The 13285-nt window shown below is 49.8% G+C and overlaps 1 pseudogene; it reads right to left on the minus strand.

The window, feature by feature from the left end:
* Positions 1-236: 236 nt before the first annotated feature.
* Positions 237-12384, minus strand: LOC136309479 (uncharacterized protein C2orf72-like; annotated as a pseudogene).
* Positions 12385-13285: the final 901 nt, after the last annotated feature.

Here is a 13285-nt window from a genome sequence, read left to right on the forward strand (position 1 = left end):
CTGCTATTACGGACAGGGAGTCTTGGAGGTGGAAAGAACCGAAGGGAAGCCGGGGGCAGGGGACTTACCACACCATGTGCTGAAGTGGGTGGGAGGTCAGAGGTCCTGGTCTTCCTCGGACGAGAAGGGGAGAGGAGCAGCCCTTGCGGACTCAAGCTCCTCCTGGGTTTCGGCACCGAATGTAAGGTATTTTCTGCCGAGGAAGAAAGAAGGATGTAGCCAAGTGTGGACAAGCAAAAAGCTTTATTTAGAGCACATACTGGGCGAGGTTCACTGGTCCGCAAGACAGGGGCCAGGGCAGTCGCACAGCTTCCCTCGCCCGGGGTAATTTATAGCATCGGTAGGGTGGTAGTCATGGCAAAATTTCATTGACTGACAGATTTTTTCAAAATGCTCCTGGGCCGTTTCTTTTGGTGGTGTGGGTGGTTTTGGCCAAAGGCCCCGGACCTGGTTCCTCCTGTGACCTTCCCCCATTGCCAACAGATCTCACACTGAGGCTGGTTATATACACTTGATCACATACAGGTTGGCGGGAAAAGGGGAGGCATGACATAATTATTAACAAGCTTATAACATTTGTCTATAGGATTTATAAAAAATATTCCTACATATTAAAACTTATAAGGTAACACAATAATGAAAAATGTTGTTTTACATATTAAAAGACATCCCCAAATCTTTTAGTGTCCATCTGCCATCCCTTTATCTAGAGCAGGGGTCCCCAAACTACATCCCGTGGCCCACATGCGGCCCCCTGAGGCCATTTATCCGCCCTCGCCGCACTTCCGGAAGGGGCACCTCTTTCATTGGTGGTCAGTGAGAGAGCACAGGATGCATCCTGTGTGCTGTATGTGGTGGCGCCACAAAGCGCAGGAATGCGGGACGCACGCGTCAGGGCTCCGGAAGCGCGTCATATCACTTGTTACGGCTAGCGTTGACAAATATGGAACCAGACACTGACCATCTCATTAGCCAAAAGCAGGCCCATAGTTCCCATTGAAATACTGGTCAGTTTGTTGATTTAAATTTACCTGTTCTTTATTTTAAATATTGTATTTCTTCCTGTTTTGTTTTTTTACTTTAAAATAAGATATGTGCAGTGTGCTTAGGGATTTGTTCATAGTTTTTTTATAGTCCGGCCCTCCAACGGTCTGAGGGACAGTGAACTGGCCCCCTGTGTAAAAAGTTTGGGGACCCCTGGTCTAGAGACACATACATCAATCACAGGACTTCAGGATGGGAGGGGCTTACATGATGTCATAGGATAAGCATTTGTAAATCGCCCATTAAGGAGAAAGATAGGGGAGAGGAAAAGGCCACTCAAATCTTTCCTCCCTCCCCCCAACCTGGCTGGCTGTTTACCTTCTTCCTCACAGGTGTGGGGAAGGGAGGGAGGGGTCCAAGTCTCCTTCCTCCTTTCATTCAAAACCAAGTACAAAAACCTCTCTATTTACAACACAATAGCCCTTCCTAAGCAGGAATGCGATCACATACAAGTATAACAATCATATTTACAAAATCTCTCTGTATGCTTGGCCTAAATTATAAAATGCCCTTTAAGCCTCTTAGTAAAAGAGGTTTCTTATCTCAGTACATAGTATGTCCAGGAAACTCCCACATTCCTCTCCCTCCACTCTTCATAGAAAGGAGGGGATAAGAAACTTAACTCTTCCTTTTTGAAAAAATTAATATTAATTTTTGCAATTCTTCAGTACCTTACCACAATGGAGGCCTGAGTCAGCATGCAGAAAAAGTCAGCCCCCAGCCTACAGGTCGGAGCTGGAGCAGCTGTGGGCCCAACCTCATCTGGAGTCTTGAGGGGGGGGCTCAGCAGGTGTGTGGACAGCCCCATCGCAGACTCCCAACCCCTTTCCTGGATCCTCACAGTCTCCGTTGGGAAGTATGGGAAGTATGGCCGTCAGCGCCAGCCTATTCTCGGGTTCCTGCAAGTTACCTGGAACACAAGAGGGAATCAACCCATCATCAGGAGATACAGTCTGTGCGTGAGAGCACTAGCAACAATGGAGGAAACTGGCCCTGTGGTTATCTGTTTAAAAAAACCCACACACACAACAAAATACACATCAAAAACCTTAAAAATATGTACCCTTTGACCCAGTAATTCCACTTCTAGGATTTTATCCTAAGGAAGTAATTAGGAATAATTAGCAGAAGTGCTGCAGCCATCTTGCTACCAGACAAAGGATGGAACGACGCAAGGACGAACCCGTAGAGAGAAGGAAAGAGCTGGAGTCCCTGAAGGGGTCGTGGGGCCCCTGAACCAACCAGCCCTAGCGCAGAACCCACCTAGACGTTCTCTCAGGTGAGATAATGAACGCCCGTGCTGCTTGCTCTAGTCTGAGTCACAGTTTCTTTACCTGGAACTGAAATCATTTCCATCATAACTGAGTTGAAGTCCAACAAAGACATTGGATAAATGAACTGGCTCAGCCTGACCAGGTGGTGGTGCAGTGGATAGAGCATTGGACTGGGATGCATAGGACCCAGGTTCAAGACCCCAAGGTAGCTGGCTTGAGCACAGGCTCATTTGGTTTCAGCAAAAGCTCACCAACTTAGCCTGTCCAGGAGGTGGCACAGTGGATAGTGATAGATATGTGAATTCCAAACTGTAAGGTCGGTGGATAATGGGGGATGGTCACGTGGGGAACTCAGACCCGCAAACTTTGGCTAGGACCACCCACAACCAAGCGCGCCAAAAGAAGCTTTGCAGGAACCCTTTGGAAAAAAAGTGACCATCTGCCAGCCAGTGAGATTTCACCACGTCATGTTAGCTCTACTTCCCTAGAGGGAACCCTTTAAATATCTCCCACGCGGTTTAATCCTTGCAACTTCCCTGGCCTCCATCTTATCTCGGGGCCAGGGAACCTTGCCGGGCGGGATGCACTGTACTTAATAAAGCCTTTTATTTTTCCACACTTTGTGGCTCCGAGTCCCATTCCTTCCTTCTCGGCGGGGAAAAATACCTTACACAAACTGCCCTCTTGATGTTCCACTTATCTGTCAGACCTTACCCTTACTGGACTATCGCCCCTGAGACAGGAATTCCAAAAAGCTGACAAGTCGCCCCAAGGAGGAGCTCAGGACATACCAGGACTTTTGATTCAACACCCACATGCTCGAAATTCTTCTTGACCCCATATAATTTGTCCCCCTAGCTTGTACTGGTGCTCTTGTCCCCCAGAGAAGTGCCCGGCAGGGTTCCTTTCTTCCTTTCAATAAACCCTGTTACTCTGGTCTTTAGGACTCCCATGGATTCCAACAGATAGAGCGTTGGACTGGGATGCGGAAGGAACCAGGTTCAAGACCCCGAGGTCACCAGCTTGAGCGTGGGCCCATCTGGTTTGAGCAAAAGCTCATCAGCTTGGACCCAAGGTCGCTGGCTCGAGCAAGGGGTTACTCGGTCTGCTGAAGGCCCACAGTCAAGGCACATATGAGAAAGCAATTGGCCCTGGCCGGTTGGCTCAGTGGTAAAGCATCGGCCTGGCGTGCAGGAGTCCCGGGTTCGATTCCTGGCCAGGGCACACAGGAGAAGCACCCATCTGCTTCTCCACCCCTCCCCCTCTCCTTCCTCTCTGTCTCTCTCTCTTCCCCTCCAGCAGCCGAGGTGCCATTGGAGCAAAGTTGGCCCAGGCGCTGAGGATGGCTCCATGGCTTCTGCCTCAGGCGCTAGAATGGCTCTGGTTGCAACAGAGCAATGCCCCAGATGGGCAGAGCATTGCCCCTTGGTGGGCATGCTAGGTGGATCCCGGTCGGGCGTATGCGGGAGTCTGTCTGACTGCCTCCCTGTTTCCAACTTCGGAAAAATACAAAAAGAAAAAAAAAAAAAGAAAGCCATCAATGAACAACTAAGGTGTCGCAATGAAAAACTAATGATTGATACTTCTCATCTCTCCGTTCCTGTCTGTCTGTCCCTGTATATCCCTCTCTCTGACTCTCTCTCTGTCTCTGTGGAAAAAAAAAAGGCAAAAAAAAGCTCACCAGCTTGCACCCAAAATCGCTGGCTTGAACAAGGGGTTACTCGGTCTGCTGTAGCCCCACGGTCAAGGCACATATGAGAAAGCAATCAATGAACTAAGGTGTCACAACAAAAAACTGATGATTGATGCTTCTCACCTCTCTGTTCCTGTCTGTCTGTCCCTATCTATCCCTCTCTCCTCTCTCTGACTTTCACGCTGTCTCTGTAAAAAAAAAAAAAAAAAAAAAGACAAGCAATACTGGGGAACTCTGAAGAAAATCCATGTATTGTTTCAATGTCGATCTCATCTATGGCCATACCACCCTGAACATGCCTGATCTTGGCTGATCAATGTTGATCTCCCACTTGAGATATCACCCCATAGCTTTTCAAGATGTTACCACTGGGGGAAACTGGGAGAAGTATGTACAGGATCTCTCTGTATGGTTTCTTACAAGTGCATGTGAATCTACAATTATCTCAAAAAAAAAAAAAGATAAAAGATGTTGCTGATATACTTTTGCCGTGGAATACTGCACCATTATAGTATATCGTTGATGAAGAAAGCAGACTCCAAAAATGCATGTATAAATGTTTATATGTATGTACATATACTCCCATATTATTATAGATATTATAAGTGCATATGTATAGTCTATTAATGCAATTTGTTTCTCATACATTCACCATCTATAGGAGGTGAAGCAATTTGTAATACGCTACAGAGGAAAGTTATCAAAGATTTACATAATACAATTTGGTTCCTTCAATTTTTTTCCTTTAGTTACCATATCCAACCAAAATGATAATGGAGAGGTCAAAGTTAACATTTTCCCAATTAAATATTTTAAATATCTGACACAGGTGATTTATATACTATATTGAGTAAATTTATTAAAATTTAAATAGCACAAGAAGATATAGATAGATGGACAGACTGGTCCACCCTGAATATGGATGTGTATTTACCTTTGAGTGATGGATAGAATTGAATGACTTTTAAATATCTGTGTCCTTTCCTTTACATTTGTTGAGCTTTCAACTGTGACAGGTAGAATTCTAAAATGGCCTCAAAAACCCCCACCCGCAGTGTGCTCACCCTGCACAGCCCTCTCCCGAGTGTGGGTGAGATCTGTAGCCTGATAGGCTAGTCACTCCCTTGATGTGGCACTTTCTATGACAAAGGTGACAAAGCATCACTACTGCGATTCGGTTTCGTTGCTGAAGCCTAGAGAGTCCCCAGCCTATGAGAGGAGGGAACTGGGGGGCCCCTGGGAGCTGACAGCCAACCAGAAGGCAGGGACCTCAGCCCTACAATGGCAAGCAAATGCACTCTGCCGCCAACCACGTGAGCTGGAAGGAGGACCCGGGCTCCAACAGGGAATGCAGCCAGCCGACCTTGCGGCAGCTTTCCGAAGCACTGAAGAGACGGCCCAGCCAAGCTGCGCTCAGACTCCTGACCCTCGGAAAGTGTGAGGGAATAAACAGGTGTTGTAAGCTGCAAATAAGTTTGCAGTAAGTTGTTATTCGGCAATAGAAGACTGATAACATCGAATAATGATTTCTTTTAGAAAGGGACACAATAAAAGTTCATTTTACAGCACTGCTCACTGTTTCTGTAACAAAGCTGTACTGTTCAGAACACTTTGGGGGATCATGCATATTCAACAAGTTACAATCTGCTCCCCTGACAGTCACGTGTCCCATCACAACGTTTCGGTCAATGACAGGCTGCATATACAACAGTGGTCCCATGAGATAATAATGGAGCTAAGAACTCCCATGGCCTGGTGGCAATGCTGTTGTGAACAAACCCACCGGCTGCCAGTCATATCAAGGTGCGGCGCATAAAAGTATGAACAGTGCCTAAGACTCGATAATGTTAACAGACGACTCTGCTACTGGTTTATGTGTTTTCTATATCGCTTATCGTGATTTTAGAGTGTACGCTTTCTACCTGTACTGTTGCTCTTGATTTGATCCTGTGTCATTTTTACAGCAATGTGCTACACAGGCTCGGAGCACAGGAGCAACAGGCTCTCCCACACAGCCTGGGCGTGCAGCGGGCTAGGCCGTCCAGGTGTGCGTGAGTGCACAACGTGATGCTCGCACAGCGACGGAATCACCTAAGATGCATTTCTTGGAACGTGTCCTCCTGGTTAAGCAGCAGGTGATGGTAAGTCCCATCTGGATCACAGCACACTCAGCCTACCAAGTGCCTTGTGCACCTCACTGTCTCTCCATTTTCCTTCTCCCTTGCCTTAGAAATGGCTCCTGGGCTGGCAAGCTCCTTCCTCTCCATTCCAATATGTCCCCCTTGGGCCCAGGATGCTCCTTGTCCCTCCTGGGACTACTTAACCCCCCTCCTAGCTGGACCCTGCCTCTGGCGGCTCCCTGCTCCTACAGTCCAGCCACATGTCTGAACACACCCCTGGTCAGTCCCCACACCCTTGCTCAGAAATCACCAGTGGCTCACTGTCTCTGAGACTCGGATCCGGGATCCCCGTTTGGTCCCAGCTCTCTGCTTCAACCCCAGCCCTCACCTGTCTCCTTCTGCACCTCACCCCTGGCGCTCTTCACAGGGGTCCCTTTTCTGAGCATGACATCATGCTGTGAAGCCTTTGTTCATGATGCCCCCTCTTTAAATATTCCCATTTCTAAGAAATGCCCCCCTACCTTCGCTCAAATGTCATTTGCTCCATGAGACCACGCACCTGGCCCACACCTGCAGAGCAGCTCTGCCCACACTGCCCTCACTAGGCGGGACTCCTGGGGCGAGAGCTTTGTTGGTTGAGCCTGTGTGCTGGCTTCTTGGTGGCGGGGCACCTCATACTGCTCATTCCTACCCTGTACCCATGGCTGTGCTCCACAGATGTCAGTCCTCTCTCTCCCTAATGTCCCTATGTGCATGTGACCACTCCTATAATCCCAAGAACCCGGCCCTCAGATTCCAGGAGGTCAGGAAAGCAACACACTCACCGTGAGCTGGGCGACTGGGGGAGGTGGCATACGGGTCCTTTCCCCGGCTCCAAGGACCCCAGGAGAAGCACATCAACAAGGCTGGGAGGCTGGTCTCTCCCAGACTCCTTCCGCTAGAAGGAACACAAAGTCCCAGAGACAGCAGGTCAGAGGGTGCTTGACTGGCACAGACGTTCTGTTCAGCAAACCAAGAGCTTCAACTGTCAACTGCCCTAGTTCCACTTCAACTGTCAACTGTCCTAGTTTCAACTGTCTGACTAAAAACAAAGATTCTGATTTGCAAAATGGGGTAAAGTTTTTGTACTAAAAAAAACCAAACAAACAAAACAGAATTGCTTCATTTCATCCTCACAAACACCATAGGGTGTAGATTTTTCCCAGTCCCTTCTCCCTCGCCTCCATTTAGCAGCTTCATGATTCTACCCTAGACATGGCTCCCGGGCCATGCTGGGGAAATGACAGTGACAAGAATGACATGAAGCCCTGGCTGGTTGGTTCAGCGGTAGAGCATCGGCCTGGCGTGTGGAAGTCCCAGGTTTGATTCCCAGCCAGGGCACACAGGAGAAGTGCCCATCTGCTTCTCCACCCCTCCCCCTCCTTTCTCTCTGTCTCTCTATTACCCTCCCACAGCCAAGGCTCCATTGGAGCAAAGTTGGCCGGGGCGCTAGAATGGCTCCAGCAGCAACAGAGCAACGCCCCAGATAGGCAGAGCATCCCCCCCTGGTGGGCATACCAGGTGGATCCTGGTCAGGCGCATGTGGGAGGCTATCTGACTGCCTCCCCACTTCTAACTTCTGAAAAATAAAAAATAAAAAACCCAAAAAGAATAACATGACATGAATTACAATTATATAGCACCAAAGAAAATACTCAAGTGGCAGTAATTTCCCCTGATTTTTAGTTCAAACTATTTTTTTTTTTGTATTTTTCTGAAGTTGGAAATAGGGAGGCAGTCAGACAGACTCCCGCATGCGCCTGACCGGGATCCACCCTGGCATGCCCACCAGGGGGCGACGCTCTGCCCATCTGGGGCGTTGCTCTGTTGCAACCAGAGCCATTCTAGCGCCTGAGGCAGAGGCCATGGAGCCATCCTCAGTGCCCAGGCCAACTTGCTCCAGTGGAGCCTTGGCTGTGGGAGGGGAAGAGAGAGAGACAGAGAGGAAGGAGAAGGGGAGGGATGGAGAAGCAGATGGGTGCTTCTCCTGTGTGCCCTGGCTGGAATCGGACCCAGGACTCCTGCACGCCAGGCTGACACTCTACCACTGAGCCAACCGGCCAGGGCCCAAACTATTTCTTAATATGAATAGACTTCATCTTTTCTGATAATCATGCACAAAACACTCATAGGCTGATTCTCATTTCCTTATTATAGTACCACCTAAGTGACTGGGGATCACCTGAGAGCCCCTGCCATCAGAATTAGGTAGCTCCAGCAGTTGTTTGGTTTTTTTTAAAGACTCTGGGCAGTAAAACACAGGAAATCCTCATTCATTTTTCTTTACTAGGGGCTTATGCACTCTTAATATGTTCCCAGTTCTAACAAGACCAGATTCTTAGTTTTTTAACACGAAGGCAGCTGGATTGGGCATAAACTGGATAAAGGGGCATGCCAAGAGGCAGCCAACCTAAAAGTATATGAATATCTACGAGGCAGTAAGGAAGGAAATTGGGAGACTTTAAAAAGCTGGACACAATTGCTAGCAAAACCTCAGTAATAGAAACGTCTGGTGGTGCCCACCGCAAAATCCCAGAAGAAATGAATAGACGAGTTAGAATTACATTCGTGACCTTTCGTCCATATTATTTATGTTTTTATAAAAGTAGGAATGAGTTTGAGGTAGCAGACATTGATTCAGTGTTTACAAAGAGGCAAGGATTCTGCGTGCCAGGCAGGTTCCAGGAAATGGGATTATGATTCAACTCATAAGGGAAAGTGACAGACCATCTGGTAAGAGATTAGAGAGCAGAGGTAAATTATGAAATTTTACTTTTGAATTTGCAAAGGAGCATGTGTGTGTGTGTGTGTGTGTGTGCGGTTGCGCCTGGAGGGAGTGTTATGGAAGGCTTCCTGGAGGCGTAAATCACGGTCTGAATGATGATATGGGGTTGGGCAGATGAAAGGGAGGAATGAGAGAAAAGACTTCATTCCAGGCAACTGCAGTGTGTGTACAAAAGCTTCTGGGGAATTAAAAGCTAGTCCCTGCGAACGGGGAGCGCTAAGAAACTAAGGGCACAGACCAGGGGTCCCCAAAATTTTACACAGGGGGCCAGTTCACTGTCCCTCAGACCATTGGAGGGCCGGACTATAAAAAAAAACTATGAACAAATCCCTACGCACACTGCACTTATTTTAAAGTAAAAAACAAAACGGGAATAAATACAATATTTAAAACAAAACACAAGTAAATTTAAATCAACAAACTGACCAGTATTTCAATGGGAACTGACCTCACTGACCACCAGTGAAAGAGGTGCCCCTTCCGGAAGTGCAGCGGGCCGGATAAATGGCCTCAGGGGGCCACATGCACCCACGGGGCGTAGTTTGAGGACCCCTGGCCCAGTTTTCCAGACACTAGTTCATGAAGGGGGGGGGGTGTCGAAAATATTTTCACATGGGGCCAGGACAGTGAGTGAATAGTCTGGCATCAACAATCAGAATGCCAATCCACCTCCGCAGGTTGTGGAGCCAACTCCCCCCCCCCCTCGGTTCGGTGCTAATTCCGCCGTGGAACTTGTGAAACCTAAAGCTCCCCACCCACTCCCACCAGCTTCCAGATCTTTCACCAGCCTAGGACAAGCCTGTCCCTCCACCGACCTCCCTGCCTTCTGCACGTCCCCTCAGCTTTCCTGAGCCCCTGTCTCCCACGCGTTCAGGATCGTCCCGGGACAGACCCAACCCCTGGCGCGGGGTCTGCTCCGCGGCAGCTGGGAGGCTCAAAGCTCGGCGCCATCCCTCGTGGGGCCTCGGTTTACCTCGGCGGACCAAGAGGGGGGCTGGCCTATAGAGTGGCAATGTCCCCCACTGCCGCCCGCCCCTGCACTCCCGGGCCTCGCGCCCCTTCACCTGGTCGCGCAACCCTGGCGGCTTGCAGGGCCCTGCTGGCAGCTATCTGGACGGCCGGGCTGGAGGCGGAGTGGCCCCGGCTGTAGACGGCCGTGTGCACAGGGCCCCCTGCCTAGCGGCCGAACACCGCGCGCAGCAGAGCTTCCAGGAGCCGTAGCTCTGGGGCCACCGCGTCCTCCGACGCGGCTTCAGCCACCAGCACCCGGACCAGCGCGGCGCCCGACACCCGTCGGTCGCGCACGTCCCGCAGCATCTCCAGCAGGCGGCGCCGTGGCTCTCCACAGCCAGCGACTCCGCGCGGCACAGCGCGAGGACGAGCTGAGAGCGGATCGACCCACACCCCCACCCCCCACACCCCCCGCCGACCCCGGCGCCCTCAGCCCCCGCGGCGCCTGACTTGCCCGCCGCCAGCTCCGGTGGGAACAGCGCCCGCGTGAAGTCCCGCAGCAGCGCACGGCTCTGCTCGCGCTCCCACAGCTCGCCCGCCTGCCGCCTCCACCAGCGCCCGGAGCTGGGGCTCCGCCGGGAGCGCGGGCCCGCCGCCAGTGCCTCCAGCTCACGCTCCATGCTCACTGCTCGCCCTCTGCGGCCGCCGCTGGGAGGACACCCGCGGAGGGTTGTGCCTGCTGGACCCCCAGCCCGCGGGCTGGCGGGCCGCCCTGCATCTATCCACCCATCCATCCATCCATCCATCCATCCATCCATCCATCCATCCATCCATCATCAACAAATACTTATTGAGCACCTACTAGGTACAGGGCAGCAAAACGGGGAGGAACACAGAAAATTATCATGTAAACGAATATACCCTCACAAGTTAGATCGTTTTGAGATCTGGAGCAGATATGTCTGAGAAGTCCATATGGTTTTCGGACAGGAATTCTAAAGCCCGCCCCTAACTGTGCTGCTTTGAGGTGGTGGCGGTGGGCACCAGAGAAGGGGGTAAGGAGGTGAGAAAAACCAGGAACCAATGATGTCTTCTATTACTTCTGCCACTTAACTCACCTTTTGGGCCATTAGCATTTATTTCAACAAACCCTTGTAAGAGGCAGGGCACTGCCCTTGGCACTAGGGGTATAAACCAAAAACTCCGAGGGTCCTGCTGCAAGTGGAGCAGAACATCTAGGGGGCGGAAGTGGGGCAGTGATGGTGCTCTGATCTCTGTCTGGTGAAGAAGGGGCAGAAGGGTGTCAGTGGGCCAAGTCAGAGTAGGAATGCATTTCCTTTAGTGCTGAAGGTCTAGGCCAGCTTTGGCGACAAAGCATTCTGTGATGATGAAAGTGTTTCACATTATCTTCAGTAGCCACTAGCCACGTGTGGCTGTTGCTGAGCACTTGAAATCTGGCTAGTGCACCAGAGAAATTAAGTTCACCCTTCTATTTCATTTAAATTGAATGTAAATTACCTGCATGTGATTAGTGGCTGCGTCACTGGACAGTGACAATCAAGGCTCTTCCCTTCTGTTACAGAGTAGAGACAAAGGCCCTTGAGGTCAAGAACATACTAATACTCAGCTTTCACCTTCACCATATGTTGGTCAAATAAGTTTGTAAATATATATATGTTTGCTTGCTTGTGATTTATATTGGGTGTGGGGGACAGGCTATAAGCAGGCCAGGTCTTTGTAGCCTAAGGTTTAGTTTTAAGACTAAGCTTTTCCCCACACCCTTGACTGATTGTATGATCTGGGTGGTGCACTCTCATGAGGAATTCAATTATGCCTCAGATAAATGACTTTGTATCAGAGACTTCCTTATTATATTGGATTAAGGGTTTTTGGTTTTCTACTCTATAAAGTGGGACAGACCAGGAGCTTGCTCACACAGTTCCTGCCATCACGATTGCAGGGGCTTCCCTAATCCCTTACCCTTCATGGGAAAAGCTGGTTTTCTGCTTTTCCCTTGTCTTATTTTGTGGTTTGCCTGTCTTGGTGAGACACCAATAAATAGGATGGCCCACCATCCTCCAACTCTGCCATTTCTTTACCGTCTGCCTGAATCCAATGGGAACCTGCATGTGAATGGCTATGATGGTGGCTCCTGGCCTTACAACTGGCATAGTTTGCGAAAGGATTCAGAGATTGGTATGGGGCCGCCACCCTTGAAGGGTGGGGTAGAGTACTGGTTGCTGCTTTGGCTCCCCATGGCTGTCCTTTTAGGGGCCATGGGCTACGTGTTTTTTACTCAAGAGGAAACTGTTAGGTTCAAGGAAGTGTGCTGTGGCTGCCAGAGTCTAACTCTTAGAAAACCAGTCTGACTCTCAGAAAGTCAGAGACCCTTATCAGAAGTTTATGTTTGAAATTCTCCACTGAGCTATATCCCCCCCTGTTGCTATGCTACGCGTGACCTCCCTAGCCAATAGCTAACAGCCACATTCGCTTCTGTAAATGCTTGCTCAGCCTAGATAGCCACCCTATAAAAAGGAGCCATTTTAGAAGCTCGGGGCTGCAGTGTTCCCTTGCGTGGGTTGCCTGCAGTCCCTGCGCAGGTTTGCAATAAAACTTATAAAATTTGCCTGACCTATGGTGGTGCAGTGGATAAAGCGTCGACCTGGAAATGCTGAGGTCACCGGTTCAAAACCCTGGGCTTGCCTGGCCAAGGCACATATGGGAATTGATGCTTCCAGCTCCTCCCCCTTCTCTCTCTTTGTCTCTCCTCTCTCTCTCCCTCTCTCTCTCTCCCTCTCCTCTCTAAAATGAATAAATAAAAACAATTAAAAAAAACTTATAAAATTCACTTTGGGTCTGCTGTGGTCTGTCTCCTGGGATGTAACACATGGAGGCCCCAGCGAGATAGACCGTGTAAGACCCCTCCTCACGGAATGGGCTGCAGCAGACGTTGGTAGCTGGCCAGCCTCCGGCAGTTGCCGTTTGGAAACTGAATTTGGCTGATTCGAAACATTTGGAGTCTCGAGACTGTTTGGTAAGGAAGCTTCCTCTTTGAATATTTGGAAACAGAGCTCTGGTTAGAAAAGGGTGTAGTGGAGCAGGTGGGACGCCACCTGATTTCTCCCCACCCGGTCGGTCGGGGAACACAGGATGCTGCCTTCTCCCTTTGGTTTTAGTTTAGAAGTTTTGTTTGTTTTGTGTGCATATTTGGTTTGTTTGTCTGCTTCGCCCATTGCTTCCTCACAGGATTCCTTCGAGAGTCAAGGGCCATGGGTCAGGGGCAATCTGCTGCCCTAATGCCTCTTCAGTGCTTGCTTGATAACTTTTCTGATTTCTCTCGCAGGGCACAAGACTCCTGTTGATTCCGCCACGTTGCGGA

Source organism: Saccopteryx bilineata, chromosome 6, assembly GCF_036850765.1.
Source record: "Saccopteryx bilineata isolate mSacBil1 chromosome 6, mSacBil1_pri_phased_curated, whole genome shotgun sequence".
NCBI classification, from domain to species: Eukaryota; Metazoa; Chordata; class Mammalia; order Chiroptera; family Emballonuridae; genus Saccopteryx; species Saccopteryx bilineata.